The sequence below is a fragment of the Capsicum annuum genome, chromosome 6 (assembly GCF_002878395.1).
Source record: "Capsicum annuum cultivar UCD-10X-F1 chromosome 6, UCD10Xv1.1, whole genome shotgun sequence".
In the NCBI taxonomy this organism is placed as follows: Eukaryota; Viridiplantae; Streptophyta; class Magnoliopsida; order Solanales; family Solanaceae; genus Capsicum; species Capsicum annuum.
In genome coordinates, this window is record NC_061116.1 from 218190525 (window position 1) to 218198935 (window position 8411).

The window sequence follows — 8411 nt, forward strand, 5'->3', positions numbered from 1 at the left end:
TTGTTCTTATCTTATTTTCTTTGACGCAATTAAGGTTTTTCATGTGCATGATATTTACTTTCTTTGTTAATTTTTATTTATTTTATCTTATAGTACCTCTCCTTCATTCGATTTTACTTTTCATATTTTAATTTAACGTATTCATTAAAAAAAATAAATTAATAACATATTTATTTTATCATGGTACCCTTATTATATAATATTTACATTGTGTCTTGAAATTAATTTGAACAAAAGACAATTAATTCTAAGGGTAAAATAATTTTTTTTAATCCTTTTTAGATATGTCAAAAATGACAAGTAAAAGTAGAAATGTAATTAGGAAACTAATGACAAGTAAAAGTAAACAGAGGGAGAGGGAGTATTTTGTATGTCCATTATTAATATGAGTATTTTAATAAATACTTATCTTATATCTTTGGAAGTGATTTGAAGAATAAATAACAAATATTAAAAGTAAAATAGAAAAAAATAATTACCCCTTTTCAAAATGTTAAAAGTGAAATGTTAATTTCATGGTATGTTTGGTCTTGTGGATAATATTTTACTCTCTTCATCTCAAATTATTTATTCCAAATTAAGATAATATATTAATTATGAAAAATAATTAATAACATGGCTAGTTTACCATAGTATTTTTATTAATTGATATTTATATTTTAATTTAAAGAAAAAATAATTAATGTAAAAGATAAAATATGAGGAAAAAATTTGTCTTTTCTTAATTAATAAAAAAAAAAAACAAATGAAAAATTAAATTAAAAAATTTAAGACGGAAGGAATAGTTACATTTGACCTATCATGAAATCAACCTAAATTGTACTGTTGATTAGACCAATACCCTTTCATTTTTCTTTGTTTTTACCTAATCAACACCTACACACACGTGCAACTTAATTCATTATTCTTAAATACAAAAAAAAATCTACAATATCCAATCAATACAACAGCATTTGTTTATCATTCCTTAAACTTTTCATTTAATTTAATAGGGTCGTAAGGTTGGGAAATAGTTATTTTGGAATAATTAATTTCAAGATTAGTTATTTTAGAATTATTTAGAATAATTTATTCCGTTATGTATATGGGATAATTTATTTCATCACTATAGTGTCAATGGTAATGTACGTAGCTCAAGTTTCACGTGATTTACCGAGGAATATTTTGGTTGTTTTTGGCGGATTGCTTACTACTAGGTTGGATCAGATGCCAACCTTTGGAGGTACCCTTTGTTACTATTGGACAAATTTCTCCTTTAGTTTTCTTCTTGTTTTTTGTCATAACGCCCATTTTGTGACGAGATAGAAAAGGAATTCCTAATTCTTACACGGATGAGATCGATCACACTTGATTAGTGAGAAATTCTGACAACGACGCTAAGGTCCCTAATTCATCTTCTTTGCAATCGTACTTTTAGAAATAAATACTAGAGTTTTGGACTTAATTTTTTATTTAAAAAAGAAGAGCAAACATGTTCTTCTTCATCAACCAGCCTAGAAATATTTATTTCCCTTATTTTTCCTTGAAACTAAGGAGAAATTACCTATTATCATAATTTAATTTACTTAAAATTCCTATCATTTTAATTAATTACTAAAATGTCCGATTTATATTCTAGCTCTTTAACAAAAGTCGTGTGATTTGCTCCATTAATTGAATATAATTTTAATAAAAGTAGGGATAGAAAGTAATTAGATATGAAAGGTGTGGAATTTATGTAATTTAGTGGCAAAGTATATTTTCCAAATCTTTATCATTTCCTGGACGATACAAAATTTTATAAATTTACAATATAGACCAACTATATATACATATCTATATTAATTTATTTGAACATGATTTAGAAATGAATTACACGGAAGATTCAAGTCCATTATATTCTCCTAGTGCCTAGTGTAATGATTAGCATATATTATAATGTTGAAATAAAGAAGTGGAAGACAAAAAAGGTAAAAGAGCACAACAAAGTAAAAAGTTAGTAGGAGAGAAAAAGGGGGTTATTATTATTATTATTATTATTATTATTATCAAGTGTTTGATGAGAGAAATATTGTTTGATTTAGATAACTACAAATGGAAATAGTGAAAATGCATATGATAGACATGTTAATTACCAAATTTCACTTTGCCGACATGATGAAAATCAATAGAAAATAATGACATAAATGAATTGTATATATTATTGACTTTACGGTTCAATTCGAATCTAGATAAAATTTTAATAATTTTTTAAAAAAATGAAAAGATTTTTGCTTTTTTAGGGGTAATAAATGATTAAGTTAAATAACTTTATGATCCCTTCAAATAGTTATAAAATATCCTTTTAGTGGAAAAAAATTGATCATAAAAAATGTAGAATATCATTTCGAAATTAAATAAGGGACGGTTTGCCCTAATTTTGGAAGGTGCACCTAGTTTGGCATAAAGGGCAAAAAAATTATATTGTAAAATCAATTTTCCCTCAGTGGATACTGTCAATACAGACCAGCCCAGCACATTTGGGCTAGTCCACGTGGATTTTAAGCTGGCCTATCAAAATGATGGGTCAAAAAATACTAAACCCATACCATTACTCTATGGGTTGCGGGCCTCAAGGGTCCGTCCACCTTTTAAAAAATAATATTTTATAATTTAATTTTAGAATATTAATAAACATAGATATTATCAGACAATATTACACAGTGTTCATCTTTGCTAATCGAGCCTCCAACGCCCCAAAAAATGTTTCTAATAGAGAAATTAAATAACTTTTGACATGATATCCTTCGAACCAAATAAAAATACTAATAAACAATCTAAATTGTTGCATGTATTTGACTTATGGATCGGCCCACAGGCGAGCCCAAATCACATTACTCAAGTCCCACAAGCCACGGGCTTATCCGGGTCAGGCTAAAAAACTCTGTTCTTAAATGAGATGCAAAAATTGAGTGCTAAAAAACTCTGTTCTTAAATGGGCTGCAAAAATTGAGTGTTAAAAAACTCTGTTCTTAAATGGGCTGCAAAAATTGAAGCCCAACTACATCAATTTGCCGGCCAGGTCGGGCCGGCCCAGCGGCCTGACCCATATCGACGGCTCTACTGTTACTTAACAGCAAACACCAAGAAAATATATTTATTTTTTAAAAACCAATTCCTCTCACTGTTTTAATTTATTTTATTGTCTTTTTAGTCTGTTCTTAAAAATTATGTCTGTTCTTTTTCAATTCTATTTTTCACGGGGCATGTTTACTATCACAAGATTAAGAAATATTTTAGTTACATTTTCATTTAAAATCATAATTTTTTTATTTTTTTTTTTAATTTCTTAAATACGTATTAAAGTTAAATGGAGGGTAGTAATAAAATGAGTTAAGCTCTTCCGTTTTGAGATATTGTGCTGGTGGAAAGCTTAGCAAGCAGATAACAATGGGGAACATCTAGACAAGTCCAGATTTTTCTTGTCTTTAAAGAATCTGATAAGGACAAAAATAAGTTTATGCAAGTGGTATGAATATATATATATATAATAGTGACTTATAAGCATTTATTTTGATCACTTTGCTCATATACATGCATCTAGAAAAACAGACTTCAATAATTCTTATATTCCAGCTTCCATTTTAGTTGTACAAGAATGACTTAGGATATGATATGTATGTATGCAAAATATATAGGAAGCACACACCTTAATAACATTTTCATTATTTATAAATGTAGCAGGCTGTTGATGCGAAGGTTGAAAAATCAACTCATATTTGTATGAGGCATTCTCTAATTGACAAAATAGACTCTAGTGGATCCTACTTATTAGCCAAAAAATCATATATTTTTCTATTGTCATTTACCTCTTTTTTCATTTTTTTTTTTTCAATCCTCTTTTGTTTTTCTATTTTATTGTATGTCTTTTAAAGAGATTTTACAAAATGCCTTTATGTATCATTTTGTGACATAATTTAAAATATTTTTGGATTCAAAAGTTTAAATTTGAAAAAGATTTTTTGAAATTTTTGTTAGCAAACCTAATTATTTTAAGGCTTTTTTCCGCTCAGTTAGTTTTGATCGATATTTTTGTGATCGATATCAGAGTTTTAAGTAGAATTATTCTTTTTTTCAAAAAAAGTTAAGTAGAATTATTTATACTTTGATTTGAATTGATTTTTGTTAAAATGAAAAATTAAAATCAAATGAATTTAGTCAATTTTAATTATTTAAATCAAATCAAAAAATATTTTATACATTATCAGATTGATTGTTAGTTTAATTATTTCTTTAGTTTTTTATTAAGGATATTTGTCTTCTTTTCTCCTAACTTATAATTATGGATTGTCTTTTTCTATTATGATGGCTATAATTTTTTTGAGATCTATAAACTTTCATTAGGTGAATAGAGTTTATAAAAAAATATAAAGATATCTAGGCAAAAACCTCATATATATATATATGTATGTATGTATATATATTGATTTGTGTATTTTTTTTAAAAATGTATTTAAGCTTAAACTAGTCCCTGATAAAGTAATAAAATTTTGATGAAATATACAGAATAATTTAAAACGATTGATGCATTTTATATTCATACAATAATTACAAAATCAGTGAACTCAGATGTTATTATTTTATAAAATATTAAATTAAATAAACTAAAAGTATAGCAATTTATTTCATTTATTAACTTTTTGTTCAGTTTAATTTTTAATCAAATTCGAAATGTATTTCACACAAAGTAAAATTTTTTGTTCTTGCCAACGAAATGGTCTGGACAAGACATTCTAGGAATTACATTTTATAGTCTTTTATACTAATATCCCTTTAGTCTAATTTATGTCACACATTCTTTTTTTTAGTCCATTTCAGAAAAAAATATCACCTTTCTTGTTGAAGTTAGACACCAAACCTTGTAGCAGTGGCAGAGACAATAATGGTGATTCAGACGTCCTAACCAACATTTTTGTATTCTCTAATATTCAATATTTAAAATTCACTGATTTGATTAATTTAAATATGTATTATTTAAAGCTCAAAAAAGAAAAAAAAGTACAACTAATTATCAGGAAATTCTCCATTACTGAAGAATTTTTAACATTTTATTCTTCATTACAACCCAACCCATCTTAAAGATGCCAAATTCTTCTCTCTCTCTCTCTCTCTTTTTTTTTTTTTTTTTTTTTTGTAATTTTATAATTACTAAAATTGATAAAAGTATGTATAAAAGATGGACCTTTTTTGCGTTTGTTTGGCATATAAAGGGAGGTAAATACTTACTAGTTACTCCCGTAAAATGTTTATGTTAAATTAGTAAATTTATTATAGTTATGAATTATGATGTCCAGACCTGTTCACCAAACATAAAATAGATGACTAGAAATCGCGTAATGTTCTTTGCCTATATAAAGATTTGAACATGAGACTTATGTTTGTCTGACCCACTCCATTGATCACTAATTCATATTCTTATATTGAGAATGCATGTTAATTAATAACCATGATTAAATACTAAAAATCTATATACAAAATGACCAATATATATATAACAACAACATATCCAGTATATTCCCACCAAGTAGAGTCTGGGGAAGGTAAGTGTACGCAGTCTATATCTGTACCTCAAATATGAGATAGAGAGTCTGTTTACAATAGTCCCCCCAGCTCAAAGTAAAACAATCTAAGATAAAAAATAGTAAGAGAATAAGATACAATAGAAACTAGCATATTTAATAATATCGTAAACAGTTAATTTAATAATATCATAAACAAGATACACCAAGTAACATACCAAAAGATACAATATCCTAAACTCAGACTAACCTTCTACCCTAATTTGACTCCTCCACAACATCCTATCCAAGGTCATGTCCTCGGTAAGCTAGAGTTGCTCAATGTCATGTTACCTCCCTTCAATATTTCTTCGGTCGATCTCTACCTCGCTTCAAGTCATCCCTAGTCAATCTCTCATACCTCCGCAGTGCGACATCCGTCCTCCTCCTCATCACATGACCGAATCATCTCAATGTTGCTTCCCTCATCTTGACTTCCACCGAAGTCACTCTCACCTTATCTCGAATAACCTCATTTATAATCCCATCTTTCCTAGTACACCTACACACCCACCAAAGCATTCTCATCTCTGCCACCTTCATCTTCTGGATGTGAGCCTTCTTAATAGGCCAACACTCCGCCACATACAACAAAGTCGTTCTAACCCCCACTCTATAGAACTTGCGTTTGTTTGGAAGGTATCTTTTTGTCACACAAGATTTCGAAGGTGAGCCTCTATTTCATCCAGCCTACCCCAATTCGATGAGTGACATCTTCGTCAATCTCTTCATTTTCCTGAATCATAGACCCCAACCGTCTCTCTTACTAATAGAATGAGTGTCAAGCCTAACAACCACGACGGACTCATGATACACCTCGTTGAACTTACACTCCAAATATTTTGTCTTAGACCCATTCAACCCAAACCCTTTAGATTTAAAAGTCTGTCTCCAAACCTCCAATTTAGCATTAACTCCATTTCGTGTCTCATCAATCAAGACTACATCATCTGCAAAAAAGCAAACAATAAGACACCTCACCTTGAATATGCCGTGTCAAAACATCCATCACCAAGGCAAAAAGAAACGGACTAAGCGTCGATCCTTGGTGTAACCCCATCAAGACGGGAAAGTGCTTCGAATTCCCTCCCCTAATCCTAACCCGAGTCTTGGCTTCATCATATATTTCTTTAATCGCCCAAACATACACAATAGGTACACCTCTAGCCTCTAAGCACCTCCAAAGAACCTCCCTGGAAACTCTATCATAGGTTTTCTCTAAGTCGATAAACACCATGTGCACATCATTCTTCCTTTTCCTATATGATATGTCACACCCCCTTTTTAACTCCCGAAAAGATTGTATTGTAAGTTTCAAAAGGGTTTTTATTAAGTGACAAAAGATTAAAAATTTATTTCAAAAAAGGACTATTTACATTTTTTATTCAGAGTCGCCACTTGGCATAATCCGGTGTGCCAAGTCACCATTGGAAAATCCTTTTCAAAACCATTTGACTCTTTAAACTGGTTTGCCAACAGATATTCTGGCTAAGGAATTTTGTTGACCGAGGGGAAGGTGTTAGGCACCTCTCGATCCCATGGTTCGACCATAGTCGCTTGATAGAGCGTATCGGCTACTTTTGATACTAAGAATGTATAAACCACATAAACACACAACAATCAAACAAACAAACACAAACCAAAATAAATCCCCAAAAATAAAATGTTCAGTCCGATTATACAGTCCAAAAAATAAAATAAAATAAATAAATAAATACGAGAATAAATCCTATCTAACCTATACTAATCCTAACTACGCTCCCTGGCTTTACTCGATGCCTCCGGCCTTGATCACGATCCGCCTTCGTCAACATGATACGTCGGGGCATTCTCTGGTGAATAAATACAATGTGTCTCGGGGCATTCCCCGACTAAATGAATACATTTGAATTAAATACGATAAACTAGAAAGAAACATTCACACGCACATTCCATCGTTCAACCAAAATATCATTCCTAAATTTTTGCCTACCCGAACCTATGCTGCCTATCCATTTCAACAAGGCATAAATCTATCACATTCATACTTATACAGAATTAAACCAAAGAACACCAAAACAAAAATTAATCTACGTTCAACTTTTATCAATTTCTTAATCCCACCCCCAAATTCCTTTTCAATACAAACCCACATTCATATTTTCATCACCTACAATTGAGATCAATTATTCAGTCCTAAAACTGGAGCCTTTCTTTGACACTCTTTTTATAGAGTTCTAGTGGCTTTAGGGAGCAAGGAGTCTTGGCATGGCTGAATAAGAAAATCACATCCTGGCTAAAATTCTATAATATGAGTTGAGGCTAACGAAACATCATCTAAGATGAAGTGGCTAAGCCTTATGCACTGCAACTATAAATTTTTAAGCTTAGACATATCTCTTGAATACTCTCTCAACTATACACTTCACCTTAGTACAACACATCACTTGAGACTACTGGAAATATTCACATGGGTGCTGAGCACGGGTGCATAAACATACTAACTTATCTGATTATCTGAATAACTGATAGCTGAATACTAATCATGTAATAGTGAACTTACTTAACCTAGCTAAATGGAATGGAACTGTAGAGTATTATACATATAAGGTAAGGAATGACTGAGTAATATGAGATAACTTAGCTTGAATTTGTGAAAGTTGTATTATTTTAGAATGCAAGACCAAACGTGTAATAAAATTCTGAAATATTCTGTAAACTAAGGTACTAAAATACTGATAAATGAATAACTAATAACTATATGCTATGGTCAAGCAAATCTAAAACTGAACTGAGTTACTAATCTGATTATTGGACTGAGACTATAACTGAGATTGCAACTAAGATGGTAACTGA